The sequence below is a fragment of the Triturus cristatus genome, chromosome 11, assembly GCF_964204655.1.
Source record: "Triturus cristatus chromosome 11, aTriCri1.1, whole genome shotgun sequence".
Lineage (NCBI taxonomy): Eukaryota > Metazoa > Chordata > Amphibia > Caudata > Salamandridae > Triturus > Triturus cristatus.
Window position 1 is genome coordinate 478,151,778 of NC_140594.1, and position 22,648 is coordinate 478,174,425.

Here is a 22,648-nt window from a genome sequence, read left to right on the forward strand (position 1 = left end):
CTGTCAGAAAGAAGGACTGCAGTGCTACTGGGGGGCCTGCCACTTTGCTGAGCTGCTCTGTTGTGTTGGTCAGCTGTCGGCTCCCTCTTGCCTGGGCGTGAAAAGGACTGGACCTGCTTCACCATAGCCCAGAACTAAGGTATCACCAAGGGCTTGTTGGCTTGCCTCCTGTTTTCTGAAGTCTCAGGGATATCAAAGACTTCTTTCTTCAACCTGCAACCAGTACCTGTGCTCTGTCTGCTGTAAGTCCTGATCTGCCAAGTGGTGCCAATCCAATCCTGGGCCATTGGAATTGAGATTTGAGTGCTGTAACTAAGAAATCCAGGCATTAACAAAGTGGCATCGACTGGAACCGGTGCACTCAACACTGATGCATTGCTGCTGCGCATGAACTGTGGACACTGCATTGCCAACTGCACAACGCATCATCCCCTCTTTCCAATTTATCTGTGACTTTGCACAGATCAGCAACAATGCATCCATTTGTGCTGCTCACACTGCCTACCGCCCAGCAGTTCAACGATGACTGATTGCCTGGATGTTCATCGCATCTTGACTCTCGGTGCATCTTTAACTTTCCGCAGATCAGGACTGATGCATCTCCTACATCTGCAGGATCGACATCAACGCATTGCCTCCTTTGCTCCTCAACTAGCCCTCGAAGTCAACACATCGAAGGTACTGTTCAGTGGGCCAAGGCTGGTTACTGTGTCCGATCTGTGCTCCATCGCAGTCGGCCTGAACGTTTGGATTTGCCCCGTTCAAGCACAGCCTGATAGCCCCGGTTGGGGCTGTTTCAAAGCACTGCAAAAAGATTTATTCTTTGAAAATTCATATATTGACTTCTGCTAATTGAATTTTTGTCTTGGCAGTCTTGTTTTGTTGATAAAAATATTAGTTATTTTTCTAAACTGGTATGGAGTATTTGTGTGGCATTTTCGCTATGTTACTATTTGAAGTGTTACACAAATACTTTAAGCGTTGCCTCTTATGTTAAACCTGACTGCTCCGTACCAAGCTACCAGAGGGTGAGCACAGGTTAATTTAAAGTAGTTTACTGACTTAGCCTGACTAGGATTGTGGTTCCTGCTTGGACGGAGTGCATACCTCTGCCAACTGGAAACCCAATTTCTGACAACCTTCAATTGCGTTGTTTTTAAATGTTAAGTTTGATAAGTTAACTGAAAGCCTTATTGTTTCAAAAGGAGGTCGCGTTCCTCAGAAATACAATCGCTACTGCTCCCAAATCGACCACTTCACTTTGGTGAACTTGTGCACTGCATATTTAAGCCTGCAAATACCACGGTAGTGGTACACTTTTTTAAAGCAATTGTGTCTGGCTTTGTCAGCATTTTCCAGACTGCATTCAGAGTGATTCCATCGATTATGCACTTTTTGGTTTCAGAGTGATTCCATCCATTATATATTTTTTGTTTTCCAGTGTTTTGGTGTTTTGGTTTTGGATGCATAACGCTAGTGTTATTCCTGGTTGTTGGAATTATGTTACTATTTTTATTGCTCTGCAATGAATCTTCCACACTGGTAGTTTGAATTTTTTTAATGCATGATGAATTGTATCTTGATTATGCGGAAGACTTAGCTAAAATTGGGTCGTTGCTCTTGCAGGTAGCAGTGTGGAGTTGTGAACATACAGAGGTTAATAGGAAAGTGATTGAAGACTGTCTTGAGTGTGAGAATGGGCATAAGATTCCATGGCTGAACTACATCGGCGGTGTTGCCATATCTTTTGGCCACCCTGATTTGTTCCACAGCCCTCGGCTTCTAAACAAAGGGGGATAGGAAGCTAGTTAAGGAGCTATTTTGGAAATGTGAGAGTCTCAGCAGAGTTAGCCATATCCTTTACAACATTAGTTGCTCCTGTACAAGCGATAGTCTTAACAGAGTTAGCCATATCCTCTACAGCATTAGTTGGTGTTAGAGTTATGGCAGGGAATCGAGACGCCTCACACAGTTGATGTGACATAAGTACTTGAGGTGAGCTAGGTACTGATTGGAGCACAGCATTATCTAAATTGCTGGCATGGCCGAGGCCATGGCTGAGTTGACTATCATCCCCCCACATGACCACTTAACTCCAATTCTAGCAGATGTGAGTTGGAGAAGGCAACTCTGTTTTCAGCCTTAACAAACAGGCAGAAGGAGCACTATAAATGAATCAATAGAATATACATTGCCTACTGGCCTGAAGTAAAGAGAAAACGCACAGTCACACAAGACTATAATTCTTCATGTGTTCCAAAGGAAGGCATATCAAGACACATCTTTTCGTAGTGTTCTTTCTTTATTTTTTCATTTTCAATGACACAACCAACACATTTTGTCCGAAATCTAAGAGACTTATTCAGGGCAAAAAAAGAGGTCCTAAATACATAGGATCTCTCGCTGTATTCTTCCCATAAAGCAAACCCATGTACCATGACACTGTATATGTAGAGGCGATATCATTTCCTGACTCGATTGATGGTGAACAAAACTGAAACGACTCCATGTATTCCACATAAAGTCTCTCCTGAATTCCATGAGTGTGGATTGGAGCACAAAGGCACTCTTTTCAGCTTGGTTGTAGGGGAAACACCCAGTATCTAGTATCTAGTAACTGTCCTTCTGTATGAATTGAAAACAGTTAAAAACATAGTTTTCATCTCCTGATCCATCTATGAGAAGTCTCTAATAAGAAAAGTATTCTCAGCAGTGACATCATCGCACGACTCTTTAATTTACTCAACAGATCCCACTAGGTAGTGAGCGATCGCTTTTAAACTGTCAAGGACTAGCCAAGTCTGGACCACTACATGTATTCGGAGGGGACAAAACCAAAGATCGTGCCTCCTGGGTAGAGTGAATATTAAATTTGATAAAAACTGGCTTTAAGAACACTCGCCTGGCACTTTGCAACTTTGAGCATACAAATAAAACATGATCTAGATCTTGGATTTGCAGCTGGCACAATTCACAAATTCTCTTCTCTCTTGGTGTTTTACCCCAGATACCAGTGACATCGCTTAGAGGCAGCAAATTGAATCTCAGTAGGAGTATCAGCCTTCTAATCCCGTGAGAGATATTCCAATTTAAATAAGGCAGTGGTTTATTCCCCAAGGCACTCCCTCTGACCGCCTCATTACTGAAACTGGACTGGCTTAACTGGCAAACTGATAGGGAATCTTGACTTGTTTAAAAGTTGTTTCAATACAGATTTAGACATAGGCGAAGTGGAGTTCAAACTAAGACCAAATGTATCATTTGCACATACAAAAGACCTAAAAAACGTTGATTGTTCCTTTATCATGTCAAAAATTTCTATTCTCAGGGCAGCCCTAAGTGTACCCTCCTCCCCCAAAAAGAGGGAGTTACCCCACCTAAGAACTGCTGCCAGGGATAAGGTGAAGGACAAGACTAATCCAAATTCAAAGGGCAGTACATGTTGGGCTACCAAAGAGTTCAAATTGCAAATTTGATGCAGGATTCGTCCTTCCGCCTTATCAACTACCCTTAAGAGTTTTCTTGGTGTCAAACCATTTACACGATCAGTGGTTTAATCCAATTCCAACTATATACAACTCAAGCTTCATCACTTCATTATTGCACCTATCTTCCACTCCATATAGTGGCTCAATTTCCGCCCTTCCAAGCCAACCAGCCAGCCAGCCAGCCAGCCAAATCCAACTCCTGTCGTATCTTTTCAGTCTTGAATCACGACCTCATCACCCCCTCCACCCAAACTGCCAATGTCTCTTGGTGCACACAATCCTTCTCTGTCACCTCAATTAATACACAGAGGGAGGGGAAGAGCCAACAAAACCCTCAGACCTGTGAAAAAAGGGGGTAATGGAGCCCATGGTCTTTCTTATTGCTAGCATACCATCAAATCTTTATTGAGTCTGTGCCGAGAATTTGCCAGAGAAGCGCTCCTTACCTCCTACCTCTAATGTCCATTCTAGGTCTCTCCTTTCCATCAGCAGAGAGTAGCTGTTTGACCTCCACAGAGCTTTTGTTCCCTTTCTTCTCTCCTTCTTTTTAAGCCTGAGGGGGAATAGCGTTAAAGGCTGTTTTTTCCTGTGGGCATTGGCAGAGGACTTATTTGTCGGCAGTGTCTCACCCGTCATTCAATTACTTAAAGGGGGGGCAGTTAGAGGGAGTTTAGAGGGGCGGTACTTTCACCCAGCAAAAGATTATGTTGGTCCGCTCTGCACACTAGCTCTCTGTGAAGGGGTGTATGTGACCGCTGCTGCCGTTGTGGCGGCCATAGTCGCTGGGGGAGTACCTTCACTAATGGAGGCATCCAAGCAAAGTTGCATGTCACCCTCGAGTGAATTCCCCCAGCAAAGTCTTTGATGTAGCGGAACTAGTAGCTCGCTAGGCACAGGAATGAGCTCACATCTGCTACAGTGGTTGGTGCTTGCGTTTTGTTGAGTGCTTCAACTTTGGTTGGATCAGGTTGCATTCTCTTGTGGGAAAATGACAGGCAACACAGGGTATACTGTCATGCCTTGCACATTACTTTTAAGCTTGCTAGGGCTCCTGAATTTTACTACTAATTGCTAGATCCATTGCTAGCTTCAATAGAGTCATGCCTTTGGTCTGCCTTGACTCGCCCACCTGTAGCTATGTCTTGCAGAAGCATTCTAATGGGTTTCGGGTTCGGTTTGGGGAAATTATTTATTGGTCGCCAGGGTTCACGATTGCGATTGCAGTGGTCTTAAAAGCCTTTTTCTAATGTACTAAACCTATTTCGTGATTCAGAAGGTTTTTCTAAATGGCTTATTGCATTTAGAAATGGACACCGAATTGCAGTTTGGAAGAGGTGTCTTTAGGGCAGCCCTTCCAAATTTCGATTTAGTACCGTATGCATCAATGGTTTGTGACATGAATTCCAGTTGCAAACCATTGATATGTTACGGACTCCTAAGTTGGGGTTTAACGGATTTGAAATGAAATTTTGTGGTGGCAGCTGTATAGGAGTAAGCAGTGACATCACTAAGGTTGACCAAAATGGCATATTTTTTAAGCAGCCCTGGTTCCTTTCATGAACTTTGTCTGCTTTTCGTATTGGAAACCAATCACAGCGGTGGGTTGGTCTTCTGTCGCTAGCATTTGGCATCCCTGTAGTCGTTGGAAATCAAAGGTGGGTCTCAATTCTCAATTAATCTTTATTTCGGTTTACAAAACCATAAAAGATAAACATACACATCACAATAAAACAAATTTATCGTATAGTAATGACCTTTCAAAAGGTACCGCTAGACCAACGCATACTTATTAGGAATCGTATTCCCAATACAAGAACTTTCTTAGAAGTTAAAATGTTATAAATATAAATAAAAATACATGATTTAAACATTTTAAAAGATATTGAGGAGTTACATCAAATCTCATTGTGGGTTTCCAAGACTAAAATTTCATTTGTGGCATTTGTGGCATCCGTAAAATTAACTTCATGGTTTTCAATTAAAAAAGATTTTAAAATAGTCATAGTGCAAAATATATTCAAGGTACATTATACAGAAGGGACCACATTTTCTGTAGTGCAATACAAGGCTAATGCAGTATTGATAGTAAATTCCATATGTACGAAAATAAAGTGCAAATGCAAAAGCCAGAATACTTGACGTATACTAAGCTATCATTTCAAGCCTTACTTTTTACTTATTAAACTCACACCAAATAAGTACCTGTAGTCTGTTCTCAATATTCTTTCTTGCTCATAGCAGGATCTTGTACCCAATAGCCGGCAAATGGGTTTAATCCATTTCCTTCTATGCTTTATGTAGGCTGGGCAGAAGAATAGTAGATGTAATTCATTTTCTATTGCACCTGTATGGCATAGAACACAACACTCAGTACTTTCATTCTCATATTTATGGGCCCATTTCGAAGAGTTCGAGTTCATATGTAATACATCGTATCGAAGTTTCAAATATAGAGATTTTGCTAACTGTGGCTGGACTTCGTCCAAAAATGGCTCAAAACTCCAAGTTGGTTTTATTGAAAGGAACTGTATTGTTAATGTACCTGTTGCTGAGCTATGAGACAAACTATCTTGAATGTAAGCCCAAAAAGTTAACTTTAATATTTTTTTTGAAGCCTTCGATAGGTCAGCAGGGACCTCCCAAAAATGCTTAAGTCCTAATTGATTAAACCAACAATAAACATGCTTCAATCATGGTAAGCCTATACCATTTTTAAGCTTTAGAATTTCCTCTAATCCTTCTTTGTATTGGACGAGTTCAGCTGTGGATCACAGACGCACCCAAAACAATAATGGTCGTAAAATTGCCTGGTGGTCTGTACGGCGTATATTTAGGTCCATTACAATAGGTATTAGCGGTGTGCATATTGGAAGGCTTAATAGCTTCCTAAAAAACGTATTTTCACCCACCATGAAAGTGTTGTTACTTGAGGGGCCCCACAGTTCTGCCCCATATGAGGATGCCGATTGTGCCCTAAATTTATATACCTCAAGGGCAGGGGATACCACTTTAGACGTACTACTCTCATGTTTTTTTACTATTGGCAGTGAATTTTGATATAAAATCGTCTTACTTTTCTCCAATTGCGGTTTCCAAGTCATTTTGGTATCCAGTGTAATACCTAAATAGTTAACATTATGAACATATTCTAGCTTCTGATTTTTGACAGTTAAATTCTTTTTAAAAGATTTATGTGGATTAACTGCCATATATTTTGTTTTGCTAGAATTTATTTCCAGGCCCTTAGCCTCACAATAGACCCCAAAAGTATCTATTAGATTTTGTAAACCTTTAGGGGTCTGGGATATTAAGATGGTGTCATCTACCAATAAAAGTGCTGGTACTGGCACCCCCCCCCCCCTAATTTGGGAGAATCATGTTTGCAGCCCAATAGATAATCAGGAATGTCATTTACATATAATGAAAATAGGGTGGGTGCCAGCACACATCCCTGCCTCACGCCCCTGTTTACCTGAATAGGTTCAGTAAGCTCGCCTCCTGGACCCCATCTAACCCTTGCAAAATTATCCCTATGCAATCTTGTAATCTGCAAGAGTATTTCCCCCGGTACTCCTTGTTGTTTTAGGGATTTCCAGAGAGATTTCTAGGGATGAGGTCGAAGGCGGCCTTCAGGTCGACAAAGGCGATATACAGATGACCCTTCTTAAATACTGTATATTTCCAACTCATGCAGAGGAATCTAAAGACCTGGTCAATTGTGCTCGATTTGCCTCTGAAACCAGCCTGATACTTTGATAAAGTACAATTCTCCTCAATCCAGTCATTCAGTTTTTTTAGAATTTGCCGTGCATATATTTTCTGTAAAACATATATTAAGCTAATCAGTCGGTAGTGTGAAGGGTCTTGCCGGTTACCTTTTTTAAAAATAGTTGTAATCTCAGCCCCTTTCCAAGATTCCGGTATAGGTGCACCTGCAGCGACTGAGTTACATATAAAGTTGATATAGGGGCCCCAGACCTCTTTATCATTGTTAGAAGGTGGTTCTGACACTATGGGCCGCCCGGATTTTTTGATTTTTGAGCACCTAATTGTTGAGCTTTTACTGTGGGGGAGCCTCATAAGTTGGGACTCACCCACAGTGAACTCAGGATGTAAGAGACTGCATGGGGATTTTACTGGTGTTCCCCTGGCTTGACCAGGCCACTGCGCAGCAGCTGGAGTAAGGGACACCGGGCTGGTTACATGCAGACACATGTGTACATGCGTGTGCACACGTGTACGGGCTGCGCAGGGGAGATTCATAGCGTGCGCAGTCCAGGAGCAGCTACAAAGTGAATGGTGTGGCAGGACTTATGCAGTATTGGTTGGTGATATGGAATAGGCTTTATACGCTGGAAAGAAACATGCCAGGGAAAGTCAGTGTGTTTTACTGTGTTTTCACTTCATTATTTCCCTAAGGGAATGTGGGGCCCATGGCTAAATTAACTTCCACAAGGCCTACAGTTTCCAGACATGTACTAAAGTCCATTGTTTTGGAGGTGAAAAGACATATTCTGCAGAGTCCAAAGTCATATTTGTACTGCTTTTGGGTCATCCAGAACTGTCATATTTCTGTGAGCCAGCCAGGACCAGACCCAGGCTGAGGGCTGACCTCAGCTGGATGGATTGATAACCTTTCTTCCACAAGCTAGGGCCTCCTCTCCATGAAGAGAAGATGGGAGGGGATACAGGTTCATCAATTAGCAGCTGTCACTGGGTGCCAGGCACCAGGCTGCACAAGGAGGGAAGGCAGTGTGGGGGATGAGGCTTCAGACATGTGGCCAGAAACCCTGGAGGACGCCATTATTGAACAAGCTCAGAGGCTGGACAAGAAGGAGGGAGCAGGGGCAGGGACGTGATGTGTTGCTGTTTGATAGGACCAACAGAGAATTCCTGCCAGCCCCCTACTCAACTTTTAAAAAGTGCTTGCACAGGAAGAGAAGGGCTCTCTGGGGTGTAGTCTGCTGAGGGCGAAGGTGCTGGAGCCTGGCGCAATGGGCAGTTGGAAGGAGAGACCCCCTGACTGCCCCCAGGACCCTATCAGCACTATAAGAAGAGCCCAGGACTGGTGCACAGAAGCAGAGGCCTCTGCGCAGGGAGAAGAAGTCCCAGAAGGGGAGCCTGGTGAGAGGCTGGCGCAGAGAACCAGTGAAGACAGCACCTTGCTGAGTCAGAGACCCTGAGGGCGGAGGAGAGTGTACCCACTGGTGGGGGCTGGTGGAGAGGAGCATGAAGCGCCCCATGGTGCCTCGCCGGGCATTTGGAAATCTGCAGTTTTGGTGCTTTGTGGCCCCCAGAGGAGAGGGGTCACCCTCACTTGTGAAAAGGTGCTGGGGGAGCCGCTGGAGAGGCCCAGTCTTCCCCCCACAGCACGAAGAAGTCTGCCATTTTGGTGCCCAGAGGAGGGGGTCACCCTCACGTGTGAAAAGGGGTGCAGGGGGGCTGCAGGAGCACCGCAGTCTCCCCCAGCATAAAGAAGAACAGTCCACCCCTAAGTTTCAAGGGGCCTCTGAAAGAATAACCCCTTCAGGACTCAGCCAGCCTTTAACACCTTCTAGGCTGGAACTTATGTTCTACAGCTGAGGGTGTACTATGAAGTGCATCACGGATTGAAGGGCTGAGTTGGGGGATGTCTGGAGAAGGGCATCCCCTGGAGGTGAAGTGGTGTAATTGCACCGAAATGCATTTACTATTGGTTATTTCTTTTTAGGTGGACTGAAAGTCACATGTGTAAAGTGAAGTACCTGTGTAAGGTGATGTTAAGCTAAATGGAGTTATGTGTCTGGACCTTCCTGCTAGGGGGTCTGGCTGTATTTACGTAATCTCATGCTTTTACCTGGGATTCCTTTTAAAGTGAAGAGGCACACTGCAGGAGAAGTGTAGTTGCCAGGAGTACTTCTTTTGAAGGGACTGTAAGTCAAATGTGTAAGGAGATGTCATAAGCCAAGTGGGGTTATGTTGCCAGACAGTCCTGCTAGGGTGTCTGGCTGTTTATGCGCACTCCTGTGATTTCATCTGTGATGCCCTTAGGGGCTGTAATTGCAATGCATTCAAATGATCAACCAAGGTGATGAGTTCTGTCATTCTAAAGTGTGAGTAAACATGGATTCTTGCTGCTGCGCTTAGGTGAAGACCCCAGACTGCTAGCCCTTAAGATATAGAGGTGCATACTTTATGGTCAGTAGGAGATGCTCAGTCAGGGTCATGTGTCACCAAGGCAGGTTTACCCCTTTTTAATGCTTGTTGAGGTAATGGGGTGGGTCGCCACTGGGATGGTGCCAGTGCGCAGGGCCCTCGCTCCAGGTTATGTTCAACTAACTGCATTGGGGGCAAGTTGATGTGCATACATGGGAGTGGTGGTACTAGACCCCACCCCCCCTGCGGGAGGGGTGGAGATGTTATGCAATGTCACAAAGTAATTCCAACAGCTTATGTATATTTGTAAATTGGTGCATAGTATTGAGTGGTGTGTGTGTTTAATAAATGTACTGTTACTTTTATAAAGCAAAGTACAGACTAGACAATCAATTATTGAGTGTTATTTTTGTGCACCTGCAAATGGCGATTACTAGCCCACACCACCTCCCTTGAGTAAGCCTCAGACTGCTCTGCAACGCTACCCTCTGAGAGTCAGGCGCTACAATTGGGTGTTTGGTTCCCAGTGAAGGACAAATGTAGTCATGTTATTTGTGCAGGCCTCACAGATGCTGCCTCGTTTTCCAACAATCATGCTTCCACAGATCTCCAGGTATCTTGTCTGGTCCTGGTGCCTTCCCTGGTTTCACTGCGTCTATTGCTGCCAAAGTTTCATCCAAACTAAAATGTAATGGAGCTCTAGTTGGGGTAATTACATAATCGTGTAGACTGAACTCTGTTTCACTCACTGCTATTGAATAAAGGTGAGAAAAATGGCTTACCCAGGTTTTTGCATCTAAAAAAAGGTCTTTGCTACATCTTCCCTTTGTATTGCCCTTAGATATCAAGCGCCAAAAGCCTAAATGATCTTTGGCTTTGGCTGCACTAATTAGCTCAGTCCAAATATTATCATCCTAATTTTTCTTGGTTTCGATTAGTAATCTCTTCTACTTATTCCTTTTGTCCCTTAAGGCCACTAAATGTTTGACTTTGGTTGCCAAAATGAGTGGGTCACAAATTTGACCTGCCTGATGAATATTAACCAGGCAGGTCATTGAGCGACGCCCTGCCTTTCAGCATTTTGTGAGCCAACGAGTTGTACATAGGTCTGGTTTCAAAATCAGCTTACATTGGCAAAAAGTCAAAGAGCAATTTGAAACCTCTTTAGGTGAATGTAATCTTAGTACATCGGGCTGTAATTTCTCATATGTAGCATGCTAAATATACAACATAAAAGTGTAATGAAAGTTCCTAAATGCAAAGAAGCATCTATTTACCAGAAGACAAAAACAAACATTTTTGGTCAGAAATAGTGCTGTCTCACATTGTAATAAAATCAGAAATAATGACACTTTTTGTCGTTTCTTCACTGTTTTTACATGTGCCTTTGCAGAAATCCCACTGCACGCGCGAACTGGACTGCAAGGGAATTGATGGGCCGATAGATTTCCCGGCACCTGGCCTCAGACATTATCTAATCGCTGTCTAATACTGTTTTGATAGAGTTAAAACAGCCAGTGCCGGAAGCGGCTAGGAGGTAGTAATGACATCAGGGAGAAAGATAAACGCACAGGTCACCATGCTGCAGGGTTCGACGATTCTCTGTGCTCGAGGACATAGATAATTCCATGATAAGCCATTGATAGGAGGACGTAACACATTGTAAGTGACCGAATTTCAGTGGCTAACACAATTATATCACTAATCCACGTTCTAATAACTTGTGTCACTTTACAACAGTGGGTGTTCAGATCGGCAGTCACACATCTAGCAGTAGACTGTATGGTTCGACTTAGAAAACCAACGGCTGCTAACTTGCTCAAAGTACGTCTCAAAAAGTTATCTACTGCTGGCTGTTGGACTACAAAAGTTACTGTAATCCACTGCTGTTTCACACATGTCTGTATAAATATGGTCCTGCTAGAATTTGCATTAGTAAAATACGTATGAATGAACATTCCTAAATTTCAGGAATGTGTTATCACATGAAACACAAATGTATATTATCCGGGCTATTCACAAAGTTAACTTACATGTGTTACTAATTTACAAGTGTAATTTACTTGTACACCTTTGAGTAACTTTACTACTTTTGGCTAGTCACAAAATCAGAATGTTAAGTTACATAAAAGTGCAGAATGACTTGCCTCCAGTCCCTCGAAAAAATCGTGTGGGGACAAATTTACGAGTGTAAGTTACTGCTGCCAACAAAGAAACATTAAACGTCCAGCACCACGCATGGTCAATCAGGTGCCCTACAACACCCTCCCATAGAAAATAATGGATGAAGTGTCCTAAAATAAAACGCCATAGGAAATCATTTTAAATTAAATTAAATTATTAAAAATATATAGATAAATACAGCTTAATGATAAAGATTATTAAGGCATAATAAAAGAAATGTAATTGTTTTAATTTAGGTGGAAGTGTATTTGTTGATTTAAGCTTCAGAAAAATATTGTTAATTTAATTTAATATATTTAAATTATTTATAGATTTAATTCAAAATTAAGTTAATAGTGCTGTAGCATTTTTTGTATTTTGTCCTACATTTACAATAAATCAATATGTATGATCATTTACATTTATATTTAACAATAAAATGTTTGTACTAATTTAGTGCAAAGTTTAATATTTTTTTTTACATTTTTGTAGAAGCGCGGTTTGGGAATAACAATGGGCTTACTGTTTTGTGGGTGGGTGCATGTCCCTCCCTAAGTCCCTCCCTAACTTTCATTCAGCACCTCCTTACTCCTCTCTAAAACCCCTCACATTTAGTAGAAAGTATGCCCCTTTTTCTGGCCACTCTCCCTGGTCCCTCCCACATTAACCAATGAGTAGTAAACTTAGATGTGTGAGATCACTCCATAGTAAATATAGGAGATGTGGAGGTGGAGATTTACATTCGTAGCTTTGTGATTAGCATTCTGTAGCACTTTAGTAGTACTATTGTAGTACTACTAAATGCAGTTTGTGAATAGATCACTATATGTTTAAATGTCCACACTCTTCAGGCTCATTGGAACGTTGGGCTTGATTTAAATGTCGGCAGAAAGAGTACTATGTTGCAATGGTGAGGGAGGACCCTTTCCACCAACCCAGAGGTCCCCTGCCCCACTTAAAATTGTGCGGACCTTCAGTGTTTAGATGGCGTAGACTACTCTATCTTCTCGTCTAAATACACCTCGGATGGACCGACGATGTAAGGGTCGTCGGAGGTTTGGCCATGTGTCTGCCCACCATATTTAGATTGGGCAGACACTTGGCCAGTGTTCACTTTGCTTCTCTGCCATGAAAAATGTGGCAATAAGGGGCAGTGAAAACTGCAAAATGACTCATACGCCATGGGAAAATGCTACTAAGGTGAGAAAGTCATTGCTTTATTTTTTTTCCAAAAAGAAAATCCAGCTTTGGGATTTTCTTTAAAATTGTAAGTTTGATGTATGACTTCGCCATGTTGATGGAGCCTTCCGTCAAACTTACAATGCATTTCAAATAACCTTTGAGGCAGGAGTTCCTTGAATTGCAAGAGATGTCCAGAGTGACAGCCGACATCTCTAAATTTGGCGGGCAAAGTTCCCTTACCATGGCAGGAGTAAAGCATTTAGCCATGCCAGTGCTAATTACTTTGTCTGCCTAAATGTAAATGAGCCCCCTTATGTTCTTGAATATAACTATCCAATAAAAAAACCTGTGTACAAATGGAATGACAACTGGATCACAAAACCATAGCTGGCATCTTATGCATGACAATGTTGCTAATAGTGCAAAACATTGCAATAACTGGAATATATTTAAATATCATCATATATATAATTTGCAGAATCTTGCAACTATATACATGAGAAGATTACAACAAACTGCATGGCACTGAATGGGAAACAGCTGGAAACAGCATGACTATTTACAAACCCTATGCCTTCTGGTGAGTGCAGCTAGTCTTGAATTTCATGCAGTTAGAGCCTATAGAGTTCTCAGAGGGTCATATAATTCCTCCAAACATGCAAAATTCTTCTAAGAGCAATGCTGCTTGAAACAGGGGTTCCTGTTACCATCAAATTCAGCTTTTTCCTGATGCTCAATATTATTGTTACCTTCTGATGCCTCGTTGCGACCCTCGACCCTGTCTCTGTCTGAGATCTCTATATAACCTATAACATCAACTACTTATCACAGTGGTATATTGTGCTTTCTTCATAATTTTGCAAAAGTAACTATTCATAACATGGAAATATATATACTGTAATGTTCACCAGAAATAGGTAAGACAAATAAGTAAATTACTTGTGAATGGAAGTTGCTTGTCATCTTTCATACAAACCATTACAAAGCAAAGTTTACAGTTATATCCACAATCAGTGAAACTGTGTTCTCATAATTAAATCTCAAAATGTCTCACTGGGTGTCTTTGCACTGATTTTAAATTTCTTATAAAATCTCTCTCCTTAAGATGCACTTCAAGTGGCAAGATTGCATTCACAATTCTCGGTATCAAGCATGGAAATGCTCTGTCCCAACGTTTGCAACAAATGTCAACTACTGTCCCTTTAAAAATATGTCCTAATGCCCTTCTTCTTATGCAACACCTCTCTGACCTTCATTACAAGAGGCCCATTATTCCCAATGAGGCCTTTTACCATGTTAGCAGCCCCATCAGAAATGATCAGGTTCAGGGAATTTACGGTGGCCCTCCCAACTTATGGGCCAAAGATTAAGGCTGCTGCAAGTGACTGAAATCGCTGAAGAAAATTGTGTGGATGAATGAGGAATTACCAAGGGAAACAAACTTTAAATGACTAATTCCCCATTTAATTCCTAGTTACATAGGGAATTCTCAGAGTTCAAACAGGACTCTTAATTAATTTGACAAAACACAGAGTTAATGAAAACCCTGGGAGGGATTGGCTTGTGGAGCCAATATGGAAGATGTCTTTTGAACGAGCTCCGCTTCTTGCTCGACAATACTAAAACATCCTGGTGTCAGCTTGATATATTCAATCCAAATGTCTATCTAACGTTGGCGAGAAGGGTATGAAGGAGCAGAGGTGGCTGAAGAAACCTGCTGTCTAGAGTTGGAGGAGGCACAAACCCCACTGCCTAAATCAAACATGGCCAACGGGTCTTTGTGTCAGATCAGCCCTTGCCAATCACCATTGAGAGTGTGGCGATGGGGGATAGGGCATGGAGGAGCTGGGAGTGAGATGGTAGTGGCCCCTGGCCTTACTTTGTCCCCTTCCCTTGGGAAAGAGAAGAGAGGAGGGCCTTGCTGGTGATGTATAGTTCTACTCAATTGAATGGAAGGAAAGCCTGAACAGCAATGAGAGGGGGCTTGCTCTCTCGACTAGCCTCACCTTAACAACTAGAGTAGTGCTGTATTTGATGACCACTCATGCCACCCAGGGTTTCCTGGATCATCCTTCACTAATGGGCTGGCAGTTCTGAACGTTGCACTTTTTTATTCACTCTGCTGCCCTACCACCTTCACCATTTCAACTGAAATGAAGTTTATATTGTGTGAAACCTCAGAAGGTAGTGGACCTAGCAACAGAGGGTCACAAGGACTCATAGATAAACAGCTGACCTCCTTTTTAATTAATGGTCTAGGATGAGACAGTCCATCCCTCTAGGCAGGGCACTCTTGATGAATGTGCACACCCAGGTACCATGCAGTTGCACTGTGTAACAGATTCAGTAGAAGCACATGCTGTAATGACCTCTGAAACTATATTGACCCCCTGCCTACTGAGATATTACTTCAGGCAATTCAATCTTCAAAAGACTGTCTGGAGGCCGGGATTGGGAAGTGGCATAGACATATCCTTAATCCACCAAGACCTGAAACAGGCAGTGGAATGATAACGTTTGCAGAAACTAGATTGGGTGGAACTTTTCTGGAAAGATAGATCAGGAGTTGGGTCCCAGAGGACAGGCTCTCCCAATGTTTCATTAGAAAACCTCAGAGGCCACATTGCTAGTTCTTTGCCTATTGCCATAATTGCCCATCTACTCAACTGGAAAGACAAAGATAAAATCCTACACCCTGTTATAGAGTGTGGCTCTGTTGTGCACATTATATACTAATTTACACAGAAACACTTAAGGTCATATACCAAAATAAGCGCAACTTCTTTGACTCCCCCCACAAGCCATGGGAATGGGTGGAAGAGTATCTGAATCTTGGGAAATCTTTGCACTGCCCCAAATGATAGAACTGTCTGGAGATAAGAGGTTCTGATGCACAATGACCAGCACATGTAGAAGCTCAAATATGGATGACTAAATTATCTGGATCCAACATATGACTCGACCCTTGGCAACTATAGCTATCCATTCATCCAGTCACCAAAACACTTAAATTGCACTTCCTGTCTACTGCTATAACTTGGCCTGAGAAGGGGTTCAGCTAATCACCCTTTGTCGAATTATTTAATTGAACTAAATTTGGGCTCCTTTCCTCTTTTCAGAGAGAATTAGAACAGGATAATTAGAGGTCGGGACGGGGTCCTAGACATTTTCTCTCTAACGCTTTTGGCCATCTAACCTTATTTTATGATAGAGATGCTTCACGGTTTGAAGTATGGATTGGGTTGGGGAAATACGTTAGTGTGTTACATGTTTCAACAGTTTAGGCACTCTACACAAATGCATGCATCTCAAGATTCTAATATGACAGGCACATGTAAAGTTAATTTCTTGAAATGTCAGTGGCCTACTGTGAGAAGCTGGCCTGGTATATGATGTCCACTAATGTAAGTGGGCACCTTGCACCAGCCCAGACAACCCTTGTGGTGATTTAAGAGGTTTCAGACAACCTTAGAAAGCTATCCAAGTGGTTGCTGTGGAGAGCAGGCTTCAGTCTTAGTCTTGAAAGAGTGTAAAGCAGCTTGTTTTACCAAAATTGTATCTTTTAGTATAGATTAAATGAAAAAGAACCACACAAAGTATTTCTAAAAATATGTATTTATTATATAACACTATCTAATATGTTACAGTATCTCCTACATGGAAATAGACACAAAGCACACAATACCTTAGCAAAGAAATCACAGTAAATAGCACTAATACACAGTGGGCCCCAGGGGGGACCAAACTATATACTGAAAAAGTGGTATAAGAACCACGACTCAAGACAGGACAATGTCGAGAGGACGTAGAATTGCTGGGACCCCAAGGAACCACCCAAGGTGAGTATATAGGGACCCCACGGAGAGCGTGTGCAGTGTATGAACACGACCGCGAGCTCCATACAAGTCTATTTGCAAGTCGCGGTTGGAATGTTAAAGAATAAGGACCCTTCCCAGTTGACCCGGAAGAAACCCTGTGGAAGACAGGAGGTTGGAGACCCGTGGATACCGTAGTACTCAAGTTACCTATCCCAGGGGAACCGTGCTGCTGGAAGATGAGAAATTGTCAGTTGGACTCCAAACATGGCTTCTTGGTGAAGAGTACCTGAAAGAAGAGGGGACAGAGTCTATGTTACTCAGGAGTGACCAGGAGACTTGGAAGACGAATGCCCTCCGATGTCGGGTGCTTCACGGATGATGACGGTGACCTTGACTCTGCAGCTGCAGGGACCAGGCGATGCTGAGGATGACCAGGAGCTGGATACATGCTATCCCATGAAGGATGTCGAGTGCTGAGGGGTCGGTGTCCAGCGGGAGCACTAACAAGGCTTGGCAATGGCAACCCACGCAGGAAGTCAAGAAGGTACACAGTTGGGACCAGCAAGGTCCGGGAGACTCACCACAAGCAGGGGTGCCAGGGCACGCCCCAAGCAATCAGGGGAGTCCAAGGAAATCAAAGGTGACCTTCAATTGGACCCACAGGCCGGAGGCACAGGAGTCACAAGAGGACCTCGAGCAACTCACCAATAGTAGCAGGCCACAGTGCCCACGAGGCAATGTTGCTGAAAATCTTGGTGAAAGAAGTTGCCGGAGGTTGGGGCTACTTGGAGTCCAATGCACTTGTCGCAAAGTTGCCAACAAGCATATGCACTTGCAAAAGTACGCAGTGCACAGGGGTTCAGTTAATGCAGCCCCCACAAGGGATTCTGTCCTCAAACTTGGTGAGAGGGCAGCTCAGGCCTCAGGAGCCGTAGATAACCACCACCTGTGTTGTTGAACTCTTCAGAGTCTGCAGGAGCTCGGGATCAGCAGACCGCCCAGCAGTGTTGAGGTGCCTGTGAATGCAGGGGTGTGACTCTTTCACTCCAAGGGAGATTATCTTCAAGTGTGTTGGATGCTTCACAGGTCCTGCACGGATCCTGTATGGTGCACAGACGAGGCAGCAGACTGAAAGGGAGATGAAGTCAGGCCCAAACGTAGTCCATTGAGGTCCAGAGTAACCAGACTGTAGAAGTGCAGTGGTTTCAGTTCTGAATATTGTCCACGATGCATTTAGGGACCTATGCCCTAAGTACCCTAAGGAGAGGGTTGGGAAGATTTAGGGGACCCTCCCAGGGGAGGGTCTGGACAGGGGGTAGTTACTCCTCCCTGTGACATGATGCCAATTGTTTTGCCTTCCCCTGCTCGAGCTTGGCTCAGCAGCAGGAGGGCAGAAATGTGTCTCTGGTCAGCAGCAACCATGTTGTGCTGTCCAGGACTAGAAGGCTGGTACTAGGAACACTGAGAGCCTAACGGAGGGCTCTCCCGGTGGGTGGAATCATACCGCCCTCACTGGTAACGGTGTGGGGGTATGATTCCAACATGTGTGACACCAAACATGATAGGGTTTATTGCAGCTGTTTTTGAGATGGTCATCGCATGGTCACTTGATGCCCCTCTATATTAGTATATGGCTGCTTCACTGACAACCCGGGAGAATAGGCTGCAGTGGTGTCCTGCTCATGCAGGGGCACCCTCTCACTTAGAACCAAGCACCCTGCCTTTAGGATTGTCAAGGCCTGCTCTAGGGGTGAGTTATAGGTTTTAAGTGCAATGACCCTGAGATATAGTAAACCTATATCTTTAGTGAGTGGTGCATTCACCAACTAACACAGGCTGCAATGGCAGGCCTGTAGTTCTATTTTGAATGGTCTCTCATGGGTTGCATAATACATACTGCAGCCCATGGAGAACTCTGAGGTACCTATCAGTTGTCAAAATCATAGCTTTTCTTGCTTGATCATGTGCCCATTAAATTTGCACTTTATTTCAAGCCAATCCCTACCCAAGATCCACTGCCATGGAGGATCAATTCCTGGTGGCTCACAAAACAAGGGAACATATTTGCAAGCCTTTATCGCCGTCAGAGAGTCACTTTTTTTGACTCTCCAGTAGCATCGCATTATTTCCCATATTTTACAAGGTGGCACTAGTCCACTTAACATGACTTAACACCACCTTGTAAATATGCCCCTTTCCACTTCAGTCCTCTGCGGCAAAGGTGTATGCAATGAGTGTTGCTGTGTTCAACTGCAACACCCATTGATTTTTAATGCTGCCCCAGATTTACAAGGCTGAGGCAGCGCCAAAAACAGCGTGATTTTTATGCTATGGATTACCAGGAGTTAGAATGGTGATACAAGGAGAAATTATTAATTTCTCCTAGTTTTTTGTTCTTTCTATGTGTGCACATACACATTCACCTCTGCAGCACAGGCACCCTTGCAAATGGCAGCAGGGTGCCTACATGGGCATTAGGCAGCTTATTTTGTGCCAGTGCTCAGGGAAACACAGGGTTGTGACATATTCTTGTGAATACAGCGCATCCCTGCATTTTAAAAATGTCGGAGCGTGGCTCTTCTAAACTTGGCAGAGCTCCGCGCTCTGACAGTTTTTTGTAAATGTGCCCCAAGATGTTGTGACTCCCTATGTAATTCTGGTTCGAAAGTATCTAAGGCTATAATCTGGGAACCCTACAAGGGGGTATGCAGGGAGCACGTTATTAGCAAGACCTCCAATACAAAAAGGATCATCATAAAGAAATACGAGAATTAAAGCAGAAAGTAATAGTAGCTGAAAGAGAGTACAGATCTAACAACACAGAGGAAAACTCAAAATCTCATTTAAACTACAATACGACCAGAATTGACTAAATGCAGCCTAACAGATGCGGATGAACTCTGAAAGCCGGTTTTATGGACAAGGCAATGAAACTTACAAATTGTTGGATTGGTTAATTAGAATAAATGAAGAGTCGAGAAACAGTTGTTGACTTCTTGGAAGGTAGTTTCATTCTCACCCAATAGCCATTGCTGATGAGTTTGCACACTTTTATGCCTCTCTGTCCAGAGAACTTCTTCCCTACCATCAGGTTCAAATTGAAACATTTGAAAGGCACACAATGTCAGACAGTAGGGGTGGAGGATAGACTTAGATATCAAGAACCAATACGTTGAGGGGAGGAGCCTAGCGCGCAACCAAGATGGACGCGTAGGCGCAGAGCTCCCGAGACCCTCGCAGCCTCCCACGTCTATCCTGACCACTATCCTGTTATCTTGAAGGGGTAACACGGGCAAACTGATGCTGAGGTGACTCCCGTTCTTGGAATTTCGATCGGACTTCGGGAATTGTGCCTATGTGGATTTCAAGATTGAGGCCAACACCATGACGCAGCCCCGGATTCAGGTTGGCATTGTTCCCGAGTTGCAGTTGAACAACAACGGGCTTGGATCTTTGAGTTGGCTCGCCACTTTAGTTTCACTTTCGGTCTCGATTCTCCTCCGCGAGTCCGGTGGCGGATGTGCGCAGAGGGACTGTAACTGGACTGGACGGCGATTGCTGGCCTGAGGGGGCTGCCAACCACTGCCTGGTGCGGCCTCCCTAAGGAGATCCCAGCGCCTCACAGCCGCGCTGGATTTTGTGGTCCCGCTGAGTAATGACAGGCCGGCCAGACAACGATATGCAAAAGTCTAGAGCGACCCGGAGAGGTGGCTATGTTCAAACGAACAATATGGATCGCTACGCACAACAGAAGGGATCCCCCGGTTTATCGAGTGGACCTCCAGACGGGGCCAAGGAAGGTCGTCTTCCTCGACGGAATTGACATTACAGGACGTCATGGGTGCCATTGATGCCATGAAAGCTGCTGTCGGCCAACAATTTGATTCTTTGGCCCACAAACTGGACACGGGTCGATGTCAACCTGATTAGAGCGGACTTGTCGAAAACTAATGAGAAGGTCAAATCGCTGGATCTCATGACTTCAAGCCTGACTACTGATGTGTCTGGCCTCCAGACCGAGGTCCACAACCTGCGTACCTTCAACGATCTCTTTGTCAAGAGACTGGAGGATTTTGAAAGTAGGGCTCGACGGAACAACGTGCGCATCATCGGTGTGCCGGAGCAATCGGAGGAGGAATCGACCGCTCTATTTGTGGAAGACCTAATCTTGAATAAACTTGAGGCGAAAGGACTGAGTAAATATTTTATGGTTGAACGGGCCCACAGAGTTCCGGGAGGTAAACCGAAGCCGGGGGCTCCATCGCGACCTATCATTGCCAGGATCTTTAACTTTAGGGACCGGGACGCAATTCTGCAGACCTCCCGTGTGAATGGCCCGACGAAGTACGAGAATGTGGATATTAGCTTTTATCCAGACTTCACGCAATCGGTCCAAAAGCATAGAATGGGATTTCTGTCTGTTAAGCGGCGACTGAGGGACATGGGCTTAAAGTATTCTATGCTCTTCCCGGCCAAGTTGCGTGTTGAATTGGCAGAACGGACCTATTTTTTTCGATCGGCCCGAGGCGGCTGGGGACTGGCTGGACACTCTGCAACGTCGCCACACTAATGAGGAGAGGGCCGCGGACGGGGGTGGCGGACCGGAAGAACGACTGTGAACACTCAAGTGCTGATTCCTGGATGGGATCGTGTTCACCTCAGACTTTGGTTTGATGTTTTTGTATTGTGTTCTCTTTCCTTCATAAATTTGGGGGCTGCGGGGTAACTGGTGAGACTCTTCCTCCTAGGGGGTTTTTCTTTTCGTAGAGTAGGTTTGATGTTGGGGCGACAGGCACACTGCAAGTTGGGGGGGCTGAATGGTCTTGTGCAGGGGTGCAGGGTGGCGGGGTGTGTGACGGGAGTTGGGTGGGTGGGGGTAGAGGTGTAGGATGGGGGTTGTCTCAGTTTAATACAAGGCAATTGGTTTTCTGTTTCGTGTTCTCGTTGTAGCTGGGGGAATCTTTGCATCGGGGATGGGGGGTAGGGGAGTACGTGTGTTGACGTGGAACGTCAACGGGTTAGGGGATCGATTGAAGCGGGGGTGGTGCTGCAGTACTTGAAGCGTCTTTCGCCCGATGTAGTGTTATTGCAGGAAACGCATTTAATAGGACAGTCCTGCCAAGCCATGAATAGGAGGGGCTACCATTTGGTCGCTCACTCTGGTTTCACTTCTGGCTCTAGGGGAGTGGGTATTCTGGTTAGAGCTTCTCTCCCACTAGAAGTTGATGACGTCATACACGATGAGCGGGGACGCTATGTTGCGTTGGTGGGCCGGTGGGAAGGGAAGGTCTTATTGCTGGTCTCTGTCTACATCCCCCCTGGGCTGCACACTACCACCTTTGGCGATTTGGGGCGGTTGTTACCTGGACTCCCGGAGGGCCTCCTGCTTGTGGGTGGCGATTTCAATTCTGTGGTGTCTGGGAGAGAGGATCGGTATCCACCCAGGGACCTCCCCGGGGCACACTCTTGGTTGGGTGGCTTTCTCAGCACTATGGGGCTTATGGACTGTTGGAGGTTGCTGCACCCGGGGCTAACCCAATATACATTTCATTCTGGTGCCCACGGCTCTTTATCTAGACTGGATTATGTGTTGATGCCGGCTGCCCAAGCTCAGATGATTAGGGAAGTTACACACCTTGCCCGAGGCATTTCAGATCACTCCCCACTGTTCTTACACTTGGAGGTTGCCTTGGGGGCGGTGGGGAGGGTGGCGCCGATTAACCCCTGGTATTTGCGCAATCCCAAAACTCGTGCTCTTTTGGTTAAGTCACTGCACCATTATTTTATAGAAAATCAGGGGTCGGTCACTTCGGCTGTAACCTTATGGGAAGCCTTCAAGATGGTCATACGTGGGCAGGCCCT